Source organism: Sitophilus oryzae, unplaced genomic scaffold (assembly GCF_002938485.1).
Source record: "Sitophilus oryzae breed Bouriz unplaced genomic scaffold, Soryzae_2.0 scaffold_1297_pilon_pilon, whole genome shotgun sequence".
Lineage (NCBI taxonomy): Eukaryota > Metazoa > Arthropoda > Insecta > Coleoptera > Curculionidae > Sitophilus > Sitophilus oryzae.
This window is the reverse complement of record NW_022145945.1, coordinates 10695393-10714187: the sequence shown is the minus strand read 5'-3', so window position 1 is coordinate 10714187 and position 18795 is coordinate 10695393. Positions and strand designations below refer to the sequence as shown.

The 18795-nt window shown below is 34.4% G+C and overlaps 1 protein-coding gene across 1 annotated transcript in view; it reads right to left on the bottom strand.

Annotated features, from left to right (window-relative positions):
- LOC115874757 (paired box protein Pax-1-like) overlaps positions 1-18795 on the bottom strand; it is a 77419-nt gene that overhangs the window by 12059 nt on the left and 46565 nt on the right. The window lies entirely within an intron of this gene.

Below are 18795 nucleotides of genomic sequence, written 5' to 3'. Positions count from 1 at the left end.
TACTCATTTTAGAGCTGGGCAAATGAAAAAGAGTAGAGCGGAAAAAAGAAATATTTCCAATGTTACCGATCTTGCGCTAATATTACGTAATATAACCAAAATTACCGGTAATATTACCCATTACTTTACATCACTAATTACATGTAATCTATACTAATATATAAAATCCTTAAGTGACTGACTCGCCGATTAATCACGCGCGATCCTGCTCAAACCACTCAACGAAAGAAGCTCAATTTTGACATACAGGTTAATTCTAGGGTGTAGAGGTTCGATAAGAAGTGATTTTTCGAAATTCCAGTTCCAAGGGGGTGAAACCACCCCTTAAATATTACAATATATTTTATTTAAAAAACGGTAAAGTTTCCGAAAAATCGCTTAAACACGTATATTTTATTTTGTTTTTTTTACATATTTTAAGATTTTTTAAAAATGTATACAAGGTGTTTCGAAAAATCTGGTCATTGGTTAATCACGATCCTGCTTAAAGCATTTGACGTAAAAAGCTGATTTTTGGAAAACGGATTGACTTTAGGGTGTAGAGGTTCGATAAGAAGGGATGTTTCGAAATTCGAGTTCTAAGGGGGTGAGACCACCCCTCAAATATTAGAATATTTTCTATTTAAAAACCGGTGAGTTTCTCGAAAAAACTCTTAGACACGTATATTTTATTTTGTTGTTTTACATATTTTATGATTTTTAAAAAATTTATACTAGGTGTTTCATAAAATATGACCATTGAGTAATCACGATTCTGCTTAAACTGCTTGACGTTTAAAGCTGATTTTTGGCAAACGGATTGACTGTGCTGAGGTGTAAAGATTCGATAAGGAGGGGTTTTTCGAATCTCAAATTCCAAGAGGGCGAAAACGCCCCTCAAATATTACATATTACAATATTTGTTATTTAAAAAACGGTTAGTCTTTCGGGAAAACGCTTGGACACGCGTAATTTATTTTGTTTTTTTTTTACATATTTTGAATTTTTTTAAAAAATCACACAGGGTGGTCCAAAAAGTTAGGTAATTGATTAACCACGATTCTGCTTAAACGGCTTGACGTCGTAAAAAGCTTATTTTTGGCAAACGGATTTTTCGAAAGTCAAATTCCAACGAGATGAAACTACTCCTGAAATATTACCGAGTTATATAATAATATCGCCATATTGTTTTTTCTCATGCTGACATAAATGTGAGAAAATTTTATCCAGTTTGTATCTTAATGGAAATTCTTGCTTTGCTTTATCATCACCATTACAAATGATTAATTTAACGCGAACGAAGTCGCGGGAACAAGCTAGTAAAGAATATTCGTCTTAATAAGCGCAAAAAATCCTACTATAATGAACAGATCCAAAACTAAATACAGATAACTTTTTGGTCTTTTCCAAACCTAAACGATTTCGTCAATTTTCCAGTCGATTTTATGAGCGCTATGGATACGGCCGTCTCGCCAGAAATACCTGTGGCGGACCATTTGAGGTCCAGCGAGCGGCGAAAAACAGCGGAACATCGGCCTCGTGTTCCACGGGCAGATGTTTTCGGCGGACGCGTCCCATTCGTCGAATCAAACCGTCCATGGCCCACTGCGTTCGGCCAGTTTATCGCCACAATGGCGCTGGCACGATCGCGCATCGTGAAAATTATTAAGTCGCGGAAAATGAAGAGGCCGTTAGCTAAATCGATGATAACGAGGATGTTTCTATATGCTCTACTTAATAGTTCCAAGCTCGTTTGTTACTTGTCATTGCTACGATATACACATCCAACCGATATGCCTCATCTAGGTAGAACGAAATTGTATCGATTTGTTGCATTTGGTCATCTCACAACAGAGCTGCAAACTCACATAAAACTTAAGTCTTTTTTTGATTTAAATCATTAAAATGACTTAATTGGGGGATATCTATTAATATAAATAAAACTAAATACCTATATGGTTGTGAGTAAAGTAGATATCGGCGAGGCTTCATTATTGTTGAATGAAGAAACGTTGGAGAGAGTGGCAAAGTTTAAATACCTAGGCTGTTGGAACCAACATATCGATCCTTCATACAAAATCAGATGTCGCGTAGAACAAGCAAGAAATGCATTTCAGAAGTTTAAGTCGCTGCTCTCAAATAGTTCACTAATTAATTTTAATTATTTATTAATTAATTTATTATAATATAACATATACAGGTTGTTCTATTATTCGAAGCACATAGGCAGGTATAACATTACAATATTTTAACAACAAACCTTTAAATATATTTAAGAATTTAGCAAAATAAACTAACACAAGTCTGAATAAATTTGTCTCCCAATAAATCGTAATACTTCTCAGGCATTTTAATTTTACTTTTATAAATAGTGTATTAGCCGTTTATATATAAATGCAAATAAGGTACTTTACCCAATTAAGGCCAGTGCTACTATAAGGCCATACGCCCCCTAGCGACAGAAAACAAACCTAACGTAAAAATTGTAACTAACAATAATATATACCCATGCGCTCTATAACTTTAGTCTATGGGTGATTTCAAAAAATCGCCAACAGATGGAGTTACAGCACATCGTGGTTTGTAGCCGTTTTCGTTAACGGGATTCTTGTATATGTTGTTTGTGATTTTTTATTGAAATTGTTTTTTATAACTTTTCTTTTTACATAAGGAGTTACCAAGGTAAGTTAGCTTAATGGTAGTAATTTGGGTTTTTTGTTATTTTCAACTTTAAAGGAGTTACGAGGGTTTGTTGTTTTAAGGTTATGCGTTCCTAATAAAGCCACCTGAGTGGCCTTGTTAGGAACTATGTGGCCTTATTAGGTTCTTACCTATTTTCTTCTCTATTCTCAGAACATGCCACCCACACAAAGAGCAAAATGGTCCGAGCAGCAGTTGAGGAGAGCTCTTGCGAGTATAAATCAGGGAATGCCTGTCCTGACAGCGGCTAAGCGCTATGATATTCCGAGACGAACCCTTCGAAACCATGTCACAACTGGAAGTTTCGTTAAGAAATTGGGGAGATCCTCAATACTAACCGTAGAACAAGAAAATGAGTTGTGTCAACGTATTATAAGGTTAGGCAATATCGGAGTACCTTTGACAAACAAAATCATTCGAAAGTCGGTGTATACATTTGCAAACACTAGAAATATTAGACACTGTTTTAATCGAGAAAAGGAAATGGCTGGCAGAAGATGGATAAAATTATTTTTTGCCAGGCACCCAGAAATCACCGAGCGTAAAGCTCAGCTTCTTAATCCCGCTAGGGCCCAAAAAATGAACAAAACCATTGTAAATGACTATTTTACTAAACTAAAACAGATAATGACTGAAAAAAACTTTATTGACAAGCCGCACTTGATATTTAACATGGATGAAAAGGGTTGCAGATTGACCCTACACCATCAGCAAAAGGTCCTTGCCAGAAAAGGTGAAAGGAGGGTTCACATAATTGCAACGGAGCATGCCGAAAACGTGACTGTGGTCGCTTGTGGCAGCGCAGTTGGTCAAGCCATACCCCCAATGGTCTTATTTAAAGGAAAAAGGTGCAAGGACGAATGGAAAGAAAATATGGCTCCTGGGACTGTTATTGAAATGACACCTAAGGGGAGCATGACCACAAGTGTTTTTTGTAAGTGGCTACAGCACTTCGCTAAATTTAAGCCCGAAGGAGACGTTTTGCTGATAATGGATGGAGCAGCCTCTCACCTGGATATTTCTGTTTTTGAAACCGCAGATGCATTGGGAATAACTCTTTTGTGTCTGCCTAGCAACACCACACACGAGTTACAACCACTTGATAAATGCGTTTTTCGCAGCTTTGAACATTATTGGGACGAAGAAGTATTACTGTATTGGACAACTTTTCCTGATAGAAAAATAACAAGAACTCGGTTTGGTAAGATACTCAGCGAAATTTACCCAAAAGCTATGTCTGTGAAAAATTTACAGTCGGCTTTTGAAGCCACTGGAATATTTCCATACAACCCTAATTCCATACCAGAAATTGCATTTGCTCCTAGTAGATTGTCCTATCGTGCATCTCCTGCAGCTAATAATGAAGATGGAATGGAAGATCCACAAATAAATCCTCGTAACGAAGTAACGTTAAGCTCTTCAGAATCAGAAGAAGGATCCGATAGTGATTCTGATAATGAACCACTCATTAATTTGGTTCTGAAGAAGAAAATATCTTTGGATTGTAACGGTAATAAAACTACTGATGCAATTGAACCTGAAACTAGGAATGAAAATCAAGACTCAATTTTGAATGAATCGAGGGAGAGTATGAAGGAATTGTTTCCAACACCTGAATTAAAAATTCCAGTCACTAAACGACGCAAAGCAATTAATTCAGCTGCTCAAGTTGTTGTCAGAGATTTATTTAACAAACCTTCCTCTAGTTTTGCCGAACCTTCCACTAGTTTTGCGGTACCTTCGACGAGTAACAGAGAAAATTTAACTCCTTCAACTTCCAAAGTTAAGAATAAAAATAAAGCTTTAAAAAGTAAAAAGCCATCAACGGAGAGTTGGTACTGCTTTATTTGTAAGGAAGATAGGGTGTTAGACATGCGACTTTGTGTGTTGTGTTGCCGATACGTCCATGAGGAATGTGTCGGGTTATGCAGGGATAATAAAACCAAGTTTGTTTGTTACGATTGCGAAATTTAGTAAGTTTCTTGGTTAAATAAAAATGTTATCAACAAAAAATTGTTTTTTTTATTGTAATAGCTCCTATTTATCAATTTCTGCACGTGGCCTTTAAAAGTGCCTGGGTTACCCAATAAGGCCAATTGCAGTGTTTTTAAAAAAACAAAAAAAATCCACAAAACAAACAAAAAATTATACTTTTTTTGATGTAGGATCAACATATATGAAGCACTAATTGTTCCCCAATATTTTCTACAAGGGTTGGATTAATATTTTTCTTGCAATGCCCCTTTAAACCTTAACGTGGCCTTAATTGGTTCAGGTACCTTAAATTTTAAATTATAATAAATGTTAATATTCTAGTACTACCAATTAATATTTCATTAAACTAATATTAATTAAAATCGTTGCAGCAGTTAATAAATTTATACGCTGCTAACTTGTTTATTTTATTAATTTAGTATGAGACATGTATTTGAGACACATGTATCCTTCATTTTTGTGATAAAATACAGTGTTACATTACATTTACATTTATAGTTTCATATTTAGTTTCATAGCACCTAGCAAATTCAATTGCCGTGTGTGCTAGACACTCTAACAAATAACTAATAACTATATGAAAGAAATGAATCATAGGTGCAACAGAAAGAAAAAAACAATAAATACGCAAACTGAAACTACAACAATCGAAACAAAAAAAAAACTCAAAAACCCAGTGTGCATAAATTTCCTGCACTAAAACAAACATAAAACAAGCACAAGTGTCCCGAATAATGAGCGGCAATTGGCGGGGATGAGAGAGGGCAGCGGGATGTACATTTTATGTATATATTATATGTTACATGAATTCTAAAACTTATTTTTATTTCCATGCAAGTATTTTGTGTACCGCACTTTTATTATCAGTTATGTATTTTTTGAAAGAATATTAAATTTTTTCTGCTGGTTGATTATACGTACGTTATATGGAATTACATTAAACAATTTAGGTGCAAAATAAAGTACTGTTCTCTGTACGTGAGATCTGTGAAAACATGGAACGCTGAGAGTTTTACTACTTACCGCTCTTGTGAGGTAGTTATGATTTTGTACACTCCGTAATTCGGGTTTATTTTAAAGGTACATCACAATAGAATGAGCATATAGACATCTCAAATCTAATACCTCAGCCTCTAAAAATAGATTTTCGGTTGGATATCCATTGTTCCTTTTTAAGATTATTTTTAGTATTTTTTTCTGGCAAACTTCAAGACTTTTTATAATGTTATTAAAGCTTGATCCCCAAACAATAACACAATATCTGAGAATAGATTCCACAAGGCTATAATACAGAGTAATCAAAAGATTCTTTTCCAAAAATTCCCTCAATTGATAAAACTTATGAAACATACTTCTTTTTTCTTGAGTAAATCAATATGTTCCTTCCATCTCAAGTGCTGATCTACATTTATTCCGAAACATTTAGCATAAGAAATTCTATTTATTTTTGGACAATTTTGGCATATATTATTAACTAGACAATTTTTTGAGAATGAACCAACAAATATTTTTTTTGGGGTTGATCAACACTTGTAAGAGTGAAGGTTATGAAACTTGTTTTTTTAATATTTAATGTTAATAGTCCGTCATCAAGATATTCCCGTATTTTACATAGACCTTGTTCTGCTGCTTCATAAGTCTCATCCCATGAATTTCCTGTAAAAACTATAGCGGTATCGTCTGCATATGCAATTATACTGCCACTTGTGGCCACATCTTTTATTCCGTTGATATATATTAAAAACAATATCGGTCCTAAAGTTGTGCCTTGTGGTACTCCCGTTGTTATAGGTTGAGGGTCGCTAAGTATGTTTCCAATTTTTACTTTTTGTTTTCTATTAGAAAGGTAGTTCCTAAAAAGTGCTAGTGGCGCGCCTCGTACACCAATATTTTCCAGTTTATTTAGCAACTTTGCATGAGAAACGGTGTCAAATGCTTTGACAATATCTAAAAATACTGCCACTTTTGCCACACAACTTTTTTTATTTGAATTGAAATTTTGCAATATTGAACTTGTCAAACAAAATATAGTATCTTGAGTACTTTTTCCGCTTCGAAAGCCATACTGTTTATCAAAAATAATATTATTAGCTTCTAAATATTTCACTAGTTTTTGTTTTATACATTTCTCAAATAGTTTTGCATTGTTACTAATCAAGGATATCGGTCTATAATTGGACATGTCTAGTGGATCTCCGCCTTTAAAAATTGGAGTGACGATAGCATATTTCCAATCCAATGGAATATTAGAAGTTGATATAGCTAAATTTATTATGTGTGCTAAAGGTTTTATGATATATAAGTGAGCCATTTTTATAAATTCCACAGATATATCATCATGTCCTGCTGATGAGCCGGTTTTTAAAGTAGAAATACATTCTACTAGTTCGGCCTCCGAAACCGGCCCTAAATAGAATGATTTTTCTATATTTGATGTATTCGGCGCACCAACTGCCAACTGTTTCTTAAAATTTGCGTTCATTTCTTTTCCAACGCTAGCAAAAAAAAACATTAAATATATTGCTCAATTCATGTTTATTTTCAATATATTCTCCGTCGTAATTTCTAATTTTTGCGATAGGTGCCTTATTTTTTGTGATATTATTTGTAGCCTCATTAATTATTGTAGACCAGATTAATTTAATATTTTTGTCAGCTTTTTTAATTTTATTTTTATAATATTGATTTTTAGTTTCTCTAATTATTCTTGTTACCAAATTTCGATATTTCTTGTATGCATCTTGTTTTTCGGCCGAAGAGTCCCTACGTAGATCTTTTTTCATTTCGTCTCTATTACGAATCGAATTAATAATGCCAACCGTGATCCAGGGTTTTATTTTACGATGTTTGTTTGATTTTTTGCAAACTGAGGTCGACCTATTAATAAAATTCTTAATCAAATAAATAAATTGTGAATAACACTTTTCCACATCAGAACTCTCGTAAAAAACACTATCCCAATTTTCAGTAGATAGTAAATGCATTAGATTATGAAAATTTACCTTTTTATAAATTTCAGATTCTCTTGGGTTTTCCTTAATATAGCGTTGTAATTCAATTGATAACCAAATGGCGTAATGGTCAGTCAAAGAGTCCTCGAAACTAAACATCAAAATACGGGAGAAGTTTACAAAGGGTTATGTGTGGTCGATTCTTTTTTATGGATGTGAGACGTGGACACTTAATAAAGAAACGATAAGTAAACTCGAAGCATTTAAAATGTGGACGTACAGAATACAGAAGAATCGAAAGATAAGATCTTTGGCGGTCGGAAATCTGTTCTCCGCGCGCATGACGTTTATTGTATCATGGAAGAATGCTTAAAATATCTTAGACCGCCAGAACCAGAAATGAAGAAGTGCTTCGATTCGCATTTTCTTCGAAGCCTTCGAAGAATGGAGCACGACGACTAGGTACTTTTGAATATTATCAAGCGACGAAAACTTGAATACCTTGGCCATATAACCAGAGGACCTCGATATGAGTTTCTCCGACTGATCCCTAACGGAAAAATCGAAGGAAAGAAGTGGATTGGGCGCAAGAGGCTTTCATGGTTGAGGAACTTGCGGCAATGGACATCAGGCTTGAGTTGGGTTTGAGCGTGGATGAATTACTCCATGTAGCGCAAGATCGAGAGCGATACAGAGATATTGTTAACATGGCAGTTGTCAACGCTCACTAGGAACATGACACTTAAAGAAGAAGACTGACTTAAGACATTTGATTTTAAAACATTTTTCGAAAGCTGCCTTAAGACTTAGAATTTAAGTCTTTTTGAAAATGATTTGTGATTTAAATCTTTATTCCGATAGAAAAAGATTTAAGTCTTTTTAGAAAAGGCTTGAGTCAGATTTTACTATTTATATATGTTTATGATATTTTTTTAATAGCAGCATTTTTTTTACACTGTTATATAGGCGTCAGCCAAGCAGTAGAATAAAAATCAATGCTCAATACCACTAGTAAACAAAATGTTAGTTTTTCCGAACCGATTTTGATTATTTGTCGTGTTACGCGTGCGTAGTGAGTCTGTTGTCTTTCAAGTGAATTCCCGACTCCGTTATGTAGCCCGAAAGAGGAACGAAAGAAATTTATCTCGAATATATTGAAGAGTACCTCAATAATCCCTAAAATCCTCCAGTCCTTAGCTTATGCCATCGATATATTACATAGTAATCAAAACACATCACGACATCACCGCTTTTTAATAGACATGTATTCGATGACATCTATCTCTAATGGATATACATATTTATTATGAAACAGGTACTAAAAAAAAACATATTTTTGTGTTTGTAGTTGTTCCGAAAATTAACCGTTTTATTTTATGTAGTTTTAGTCTCATCTGCATCTACAGTAAATTAATAATATACATACTTAGTAAGAAAATCGCCCTAATTGGTAATACAAGAAAATTAATATTAACATTTAAAAAAAAAGTACTTAAATTGAATTCTGGTTGTCTGAATTTGAGGATAATTATACTGATTTAAGTCATTTTACTGACTTAACTTGCAGATCATCATGATTTTAGTCAAAAATACTGACTTAAGTCATAAGAACGACTTAAATAACTTTATATTGATTTAAGTCTTTACATTCTTCTAGTAACCGAACCTAATAAAGCCCTTGTTAAGGAACGGAAATATATCTGTGATATAAATGTTGATAGTGCTGTGATAGTTAGAAATAACTGTGATAAAATAGCTGTGATAAATGTTCGCCCAAGACATGGATATGTATGTGTGGAGTTTCTGTATTGTGAAGTCATTTCGTGTTATATGTCACCAAATGTTAATATTAAATATCTCGATAAATTATTGTCTGAAATGGAAAGGGACTTGAGAAAGGATAAAATAACACCTATAGCAGGAGACCTAAATTCAAAATCTCCTTTATGGAGTTCGCCAGTAGAAGATGCTAGGGGCCGATTAGTGGCTGACTGGTTGGCTCAGAATGGTTTAGTGGTAGTTAACACTGGGAATGAGCCCACTTTCGTTAGAAGGGAAAGTCGATCGTTCTTAGATGTGACCTTCTGTACAGAAAAAGCGGCAACCCAGATAGAGGACTGGAGAGTTCTCAAGGAAGAGAACCTGTCCGATCACAGGACAATCAAATTTACAATCGGAAACAGAGAATCTCTTAAACCTGGTGTTAAAAGAACCCGCTGGACATTTAAGCGAGAGAAGGAAGGAATGATTAGAGAACAATTATTGAAAGAAATGATCCTATACACAAACAAAATACACGCGGAGGAACTTGTTCAAATTATGCAGAAGATATGTAATACGGTGGTAAAAGGAAAGGACTCATATTCCAGGAAAAAACCAGTTTATTGGTGGAATACAACTATCTGCGAAGCGAGAAAACTATGTTTAAAACTGTGTAGATGTGCTGGTAGATATCCTCAATAATGTTATTGGAAATGCATCTATTCCGAGTAGGTGGAAACGTGCCCAGCTGGTGTTAATAGAAAAATCCCAGAAAGAAAGTGGAAAACGTAGCTATCGACCTATATGCCTGCTGGACTCGATGGTGAAATTAATAGAAAAGGTCTTAAAAGATCGATTGGAAACTGAAATACAGCTAAAGGGTGGTTTAAATGAGAGGCAGTACGGGTTCCGAAAAAAAATCAGTACAATCGATCCTCTCAAAAAAGTGTCTCAGGCAATTAGAGTACTAAAGAATACTAGCTCGTCAAACAGAGATATCCTTATGTTGATTACCTTGGATGTAAAAAATGCTTTCAATTCGGCTAACTGGGAAAATATAATCAATGAGCTTACATATCACTGGAAAATAAGTTTATATTTAGTGGAAAATATAAAAGCTTATCTAAGCGAAAGATGCGTTATTGTAGAGGATACAGAACATAAAGTATCTAAAGGTGTACCTCAGGGATCTATACTGGGTCCTTTACTATGGAATGTACTGTATGATGGACTCCTTCGTATGGAATACCCAGCAGAAGTAGAAGTCATAGCATATGCAGATGATGTTGCGCTGATGGTAAAGGCTAAATGTACCGAAGACCTCGTTAGAACTGCGGAAAGAGCATCGGAGCAGGTGTGCTCATGGATGGATGAGATGGGACTAGAAATAGCGCCGCACAAAACGGAGGCAGTTATTTTGGTTGGTAACCGAAGATCACGCAGTGTACGTTTTCATGTGAAACAAAATGTAATTGTACCAAAGGAAACAATAAAATATTTGGAGATTGTTTTCCAAGCGGGAGGAGGCTTTTCCGAGCATATCCGCTATACAGTTTTGAAAGCAGAAAAACAGGGGGCCATGTTATCCAGAATTATGCCAAACTGGTCTACCTTGGGTCAAACGAAACGCCGAGTGTTAGCTGCTGTACAAGCATCTACAATTTTGTATGGATCCGAAATTTGGGGAGAAACCTGCAAAGTTCGGAGTCATAGAGACTCTTGCTAACTTCTTGCAGTGCAACGAAGATTGGCCATAAGAGTATGTCGTGGATTCAGGACAATATCTGCGGAGGCTGCACAAGTTCTGAGCTCAATGGCCTCGATAGACATAGTAATTAAAGAAAGAATAGAAAGGCAAGAACATTCAGGACGAACAGCGGAAGAAAGTAGAAATAGAGTTCTGGAAATATGGTGTAAAAGATGGAGTGAAAACAGAAATGGGAAAGGTAAACGGACTAGAACACTTATACAGAACCTAGAGTGTTGGATAAATAGAGAATATGGAGAAATGAGCTATGCCATGAGTCAATTCCTTTCTGGCCACGGTTGTTTCAGGTATTACCTACATAAAATAAAGTTAGTTGATAGCCCGAGATGTCTCTATGGCGACTCCGATGCTGATACGGTGGAGCATACCCTTTTGGAATGTAACCGATGGACAGCTGAACGAAGAGTTCTATACGAAAAACTAAGAGCCCCAAAAATTAAGATTTCCGATCTAGTTCCAGAGATGATTCGATCCCCAGAAAATTGGAATAGTGTTCACACTTTTATGGAGACACTAATAGATGCAAAAGAGAAAGAAGCTAGACGAAGTAACTAAAACATCGCAGTTAAACCGCCTCCTCGAGAAGTAATGCCGAAAGGTAGTTCCTCGGGGAGATATTCAAAGCGGCTTGTGGAGGTTTTTTAGTCGGTAAGGTACCTCAACCACCCCGGCAGTACCACATACGGTCTCTGGTTTGCAGATTTTTCCCCACACAAAAAAAAAGTCTTTACAAAAATGACTCGACTTGAAATAAATGATTTAAGTCAAGGATATAAGACTTAATCATTTGAACTTTATGTTGAATTTGACTTAAGACTTAAATCATTTTGATTTTAGAAATGACCTAACAAAATCAAACTTTGTCTGACAAACAGATTTTATATGAAATTTCTATAAAAAAAAAGTTTTGTTATGTTACATTCTTTTGGTTTTCCTAAAATTTTAGGGATAATTTCTACTTTGCTACTATCACGTTTTCTCCTTTACAAAATGACGTGGTTAATTTGTCAATCCGCTTCGGACGTTATTTCTTAACGAACTAACGGACAAAAAAATATTTCTGGAAATATTTCGTAAAACATTTCGCGAAGCGTTTCTCGAAAGAAAGAAAAAATTTTCACGAGAAATGTTTCGAGAAACGTTTCGATCGGTTTCGACAAAACTTTTATAACACGCGCGTCTATATGTTCATCGTACTACTTCGCGAAGTATTCAAGGTCAAACTTTGTGGTGACTTTAAAAGAATAAGTAAACATGAAGTATGAATAAATATCACTAGTTTGTAATGAGTGTAATGTACTAAATAGCACTATATTAAACTGATATAAAAGTCAAAAACAGTGCATCTGTTTTGTGCATCAGAACATAATTACCGACGCTCATATGGTTATTTATATCCCGTAGGTAACGACAAAAAATAAATTTCTGCTGATCCCAAAAGAACATGCCGTTCGTTTATAGATTAGTATTTTTCATTAGTTAGTACATCTGATTTTGAAAATATTTTAATTTTGTTTGTGATAGTGCAAGTTATAGTGCTTTTTAAGATAGACTTTTCTCCATATGATTTTAACATATTAAAATCGTGATTGAACTGTTATTAAAAAATCGGCGTGTTGTATTTTATGACAGTATTGTCGAAAACATTTTATAATGGATTTTGAGGCTTCAGGTATGTAGATCTTAAATGCAGAATTGCAATAATTTACGGTGGCTACAGGTTCGACAAATCTAGGTTTTGGTATCTTAAAATTTCATTATACAAAAAATTAGCTATCCCAATTCAGCTTTTTTCCAGAAAAGTCTTTTTATTTCCAGGTAGTCGTGACGATCCTGGCCTGACATTACTATCTGCAAATAAAGAGAAATTATTTCTGGTGCTGCAGGGAGAAAAATTAATTAAATTATCTTCTTCAAAGTGCAAAGAACGAATCTTAATCTATGAAACAGACAAATTTAGTGGCCGAATTGACCTACCTTTTGAACTTCGAAAAGCAATTGAAAGGTGCGGTGAAGGCTAGGGTGAAGATTTTTGTGTCCAAATTGCTTTATAGATGAAAAGCGTGTAGAAACTTTCCAACTAGCTTTTTGAAAAGGAATGCTCAGTGGCTAAAAGGGAGTTTCAAGCTGCCTCAAATTACTTATACTGATTGATTTACTCATATACTCATACTGAACAAACAGGATCAACGTTAAAAAGGGGCAACGTCAAAAAAGGGAAAGGCTAAAAGAGCCCTTTGCTGAAAGTTCTTTAAGAACAAAACAGAGAGACGTCAAATAGCTTGTGTCCGAAGTACCTTTGGAAAAAATATGTTATGCTACTGAATCAAGTTTGATTAAAGGCGGATAAAGAACTGTTTCGGGCATAATATCTTTTTACCGAAAAACGACCAAAAAAACGAAAACCCCTTGCCCAAGATGTCATAAAGATGTTATACATATACAGGGTCCGGCAATAGTGCTTCGGGCATCTGTAGCTCCTAGAATAAAACACTTGGGAATTTTGTTTAAGTGCAAACCTAAAGTATGTTCTAGGATGTATTTCAGGGAAATATTTTAATTTCTAGGGTGTGAGTCGATTGGGATGATTTTTTTAAAATGTAACACCCTGTATATTATTGCATTTTTGGCTCCCTTTCAGATCACTTTATATAATCTAAGATATCAGTAAATATGTTTATATAGTTTCAGAGATATTAATAAATAAATAAAAAAATTATATTTTTCAGCCTTTCTTAAAAAATGATATTAAAAATACAAGAACTGCCCTGAAATCAAAACTATATATAGGTATTTAGTTTAGATGGTATGTACTTACTTTACTATAAATATGGTAATCGTAAATCATACAGGATGTTCAAAATTCTAAGCCAAACCTTCTAAAATATAAAATAATTTTTCTTCGTTTTTTTTTAAATGGAACACCCTGCATATTATTTTTTCAATAGATATGGAGAATTAAGAAATGAAAAAAATCAAAATATTTAATAGTTTCGCAGATATTTGCGGTTTTATATTTCATATGGCATTTTCCACAGTAATTTTTTATCAAAGCCACACACAATAATTTTTCTCTCGTATTTTACCGTTGAGAGAGCCAGGGAGCCATATGAAATAATACTGCGTGTGTCTGCGAAACCATTAAACATTTTGAAATACATTAAATACAAAAAATGTTCATTGTTAAATTCTCCATCTAATAAAAAAATAATATACAGGGCGTTCCATTTAAAAAACAAAGAAAAATTATTTTATATTTTAGAAATTTTGGCGTAGAATTTTGAACATCCTGTATGATTTATGATTACCATATATACAGTAAAGTTAAGTTTAGACCATCTAAAGTATTATTATTATTGACTTTAGGGTGTAGAGGTTCGATAAGAAGGGATTTTTGGAAACTCGAATTCTAAAAAATGTGAGACTATCCCTCAAATATTAAAATATTTTTTATTTAAAAACCGGTGAGTTTTTCGGAAAAACTCTTAAACACGTGTATTTTATTTTGTTGTTTTACATATTTTAAGATTTTTTATAAATTTATACAGGGTGTTTCATAAAATATGACCATTGAGTAATCACGATTCTCCTTAAACTGCTTGACGTTTAAAGCTGATTTTTGGCAAACGGATTGACTGAGGGTTTTCTCGAATCTCAAATTCCAAGAGGGTGAAAACGCTCCTCAAATATTACAATATTTGTTATTTAAAAAACGGTTAGTCTTTCGGGAAAACGCTTGGACAAGCATAATTTATTTGGTTTTTTACATATTTTGAAATTTTTTAAAAAATCATACAGGGTGTTACTGTGGGGTGTAGAGGTTCGATAAGGAGGGGTTTCTCGAATCTCACATTCCAAGAGGGTGAAAACGCCCCTCAAATATTACAATATTTGTTATTTAAAAAACGGTTAGTCTCTCAGGAAAACGCTTGGACAATAATTATGGCTACATATTTTGAAATTTTTTAAAAAATCATACAGGGTGTTCCAAAAAGTTGGGTAATTTCTTAACCACGATGCTGCTTAAAAGACGTAAAAAGCTTATTTTTGGCAAATAGATTTTTCGAAAGTCAAATTCCAACGAGATGAAACTACCCCTCAAATATTACCAAGTTATATAATAATATCGCCATATTGTTTTTTCTCATGCTGATATAAATGTGAGAAAATTTTATCAAGTTTGTATGTTAATGGAAATTCTTGCTTTGCTTTATCATCACCATTACAAATGATTAATTCGACGCGAATGAAGTCGCTGGTACACGCTAGTAAAACAATATACTATTATTTAGTTTTGTCTGATCGCTCCTTAAATATTTTTTCTTTTTAAAATTTTCGTATCAATGACGATTCCTAGAAATTTGCAGAGACGCATCCATCATAAGCCTTCCTTTTTCTAATTAGCTTTTTCCCATCTTGCAAATCGTCCCACCGAATTCCTTCGCGTATAAAAGTCGGCATACAAATTTTAAAAAACAAAAAAAAAAACAGAAAATAAAAAACAAAATTACACCAAGCCATGGCATAAATCACGTTTCACCAGATCAAAGCTGGCGGCGACTGTTGCGGTCGCTTGTCGTTTGTTTTTCGGGTTTTAGGCCGGTGCCACTACAGCCACGACGACGACTTTGGACATTGTCAACACGTGTTAGATCGTGTATCAAGAAACCGCAGTTAAAACAACGTGGAGACTGCCAGGAACGCCAAGAACGAGAGAAAAAAATACACCTTGTATAATTTAATCCGGACATAAGTCACTATATTTTATCTTTTTGACTATGTGAGGTTTCATTTTAAAATAGCAATTTTGAATTTATATTTAGAAATGTCAAATGAGATTGCCTGATTGTCGGAGCGATCAACAATGGTTGAAATAATTGGCTAAACTGTGTTTTTAGGATTAGATATTCTCCTAATGCTAAAACAAATTTGTCGATCGAAAAATTTTAGCAAATTACATATGTGAATTCATTAACGAAAAATTTTGGCTTTTCTAATCTTAATCTTTGGCTTTTTCTTTATCTTCCTGAAAATTTATTTACATGTCCGAAACGAAACGAACGGAAACGAAATAAACAGAACGGAAAAAAATCCGGAAAAATACATGATAAGCGCCATTTTACTAATTTTACAGGAGAGCACTGGACGGCTGCCGGTTATCAGGTTTTTGTATTCTATATTCGGCATATATTCTATATTAGGCTGTCCTATCTCTATAACTAAACTCTAAATAAATAAAAAAAGTTCGTATAAATGTATGTCCTAAAATGCTTAGTTTCCGAGATACAGGGTGTAGAAGTTTAATTTTTATTTCGATTTTTTCCAAATAATTTCTGAAGTAATGTCAATATTTGGATTAAAATTGGTGTCTAGAAGTTTTTTGACATGAGAAATTTGATTTTGATGTCAATATGACTCCTACTGGTAGAGGGCGCCACATACATATGTTTTAACTGTTTTGAAGCGTAATAACTTTTTTCCGTACCTGTATAAAACTACAGAGGGAAAAAATATACATCCCTGCGACTTTTTACGCAAAAAATATCTCTTTGTAAAAATCGCTACGAGCAACCGTTCTCAAGATATTTAGAATGGAAATAGTCAATACATGTCATTATTGACGAAAAATAAACACGTTGAGTAGATAGTTATTTGAGTTAAATAATAAATTTTGGAAATTTTTATTTTTTAAATTAATCATAAATTTTTCTGCAAAAAAATGATGATAAAACAGTTTCTGCTGAACTTTTGGTACAAAAACTTTCAAATTTATGATCTCAGTCTAATAACTATTTAGTCAACACGTTTAATTTATGTCAATGATGACAGGTATTGATCATTTCGATTCCAAATATCTCGAAAAACAATACTCGTAGCGATTTTTACCAAGAGACATTTTTACGTTAAAAACGTCATAAATTTATATTCTTTTACTCGGTAGTTTTATACAGGTACGGACGAAAAGTTATTACTCTTCAAACCAGTTAAAACATATGTAGGTAGCGCCCTCTACAAGTAGGAGTCATACTGATATCAAAATCAAATTTCTCATGTCAAAAAACTCCCAGCCACCAATTTTCATCCAAATATTGACGTTACTTCAGAAATTATTTGGAAAAAATCGAAATAAAAATGGAACTGATACACCCTGTATCTCTGAAACTCAGCATTTTAGGACATACATTTATACTAACTTTTTTACTTATTTTAAGCTGCAGAATATGCTGCCGAAGTTTCCGGAATACAGTTCGGACCACCCTGTATACTAACATACAAAATGTCGTTTTTTATCTGAAAAACTAAAAAAGTTATAGGGGTGAGCTACTTTTGGGACGCACCCGGTATATCATAGCATTTAATAACTTATTGCCCTGCAGAATTAATACATTTTGTAGGGAAGGTTAGACCTACTATACTGTAAAATCCTAATTAAGAAATTGGCGCTTATCAAGTTTTTCCACTGGACCCTTTATATAATATTGTAAGAAAATTTTCCATAACTTTTTTGGTTATGATTATCCATTACTTAGAAAAGTCAATATGCTTAGCTTAATTCTTAGTCTCAAGTAAGGACTTTAATGGAAAGTTTATTTATTTTCTTATGACAGCATTGATAGCTTTACAAAAAAAGATTTATTATTCTTGAAAGACCAGTCTTACATAACAGTAACAACAGTGTCTTACATAGAGATATGTAGATATCTGCTTGAAGTATGAAATACATCTGTTTTTTTTTATAAAAGTATTATACAAAAAAAAAACTTGGCATGATTTGCCTATTTGAGACTAAGTGCCGTTTCATAGGGAACGGAGCGTCCGTCTGGACCATGATATAATAAACAAGTGTATCATGCGTCCGGACCATACGCGCTGATCGTATTTATTTTTAATGTACTACTGTGCTCTCAATTTGCGCATATGAAGCAGCGTATTTAGTCATATAGCTCGTCCACATCCGGATTGTGTCATAGCCTAGAAACAAAACTTGAAAACAAACTACATTACATTACAGCGCTCGGCTCAAGTCAATCTCCTTAAGGTTCTGCACCCCCTAATTTATTAATTATCTTCCCCTAGAAGAAGCAAGATCTTGTCGTTACTGGGGAAGCTCCTAGTCAGGTGCTAGGAGGAATCCTGGCACTTTGGCTGGGACTTAGGAGCATCTCGTTGTCTTGTCCCTGGCTGTAGTGTCGTGGCTAGGGAATTGCACCAAGATGTATAACAATGCCGAATATGGAACTACACTGTCCATCATACCAGGCACCCTCTACTGTCTGTGGTCAGTGGTCATGTCACATGGGCAGAAGGTGAACCGCGCGGCCCAAAAGGAGACAATCTCATCAAAAACCTACGATCCTACGATAGCGGGACTAGGTGAAAGGGATACGTGACTAGATAGAAGAATCAATCAAAGGTCTCAATCTTAGGGCACAGAAGAGCACGGATGGCTAAACCCTAACCGTGGAAGGATGTATAGTGTATACCTTCGTAGAAGGTAGATGTCCACTCCTCGGAGGAACATCTGTTGTCAGAGGAGGATGGGAAATACCCTACAACAGGATAACCCTACAACAATACTACAACAGGAAGATCTCCATGTATGATGAGTTATAGACTGTATAATCTGTATAACGAGTTATT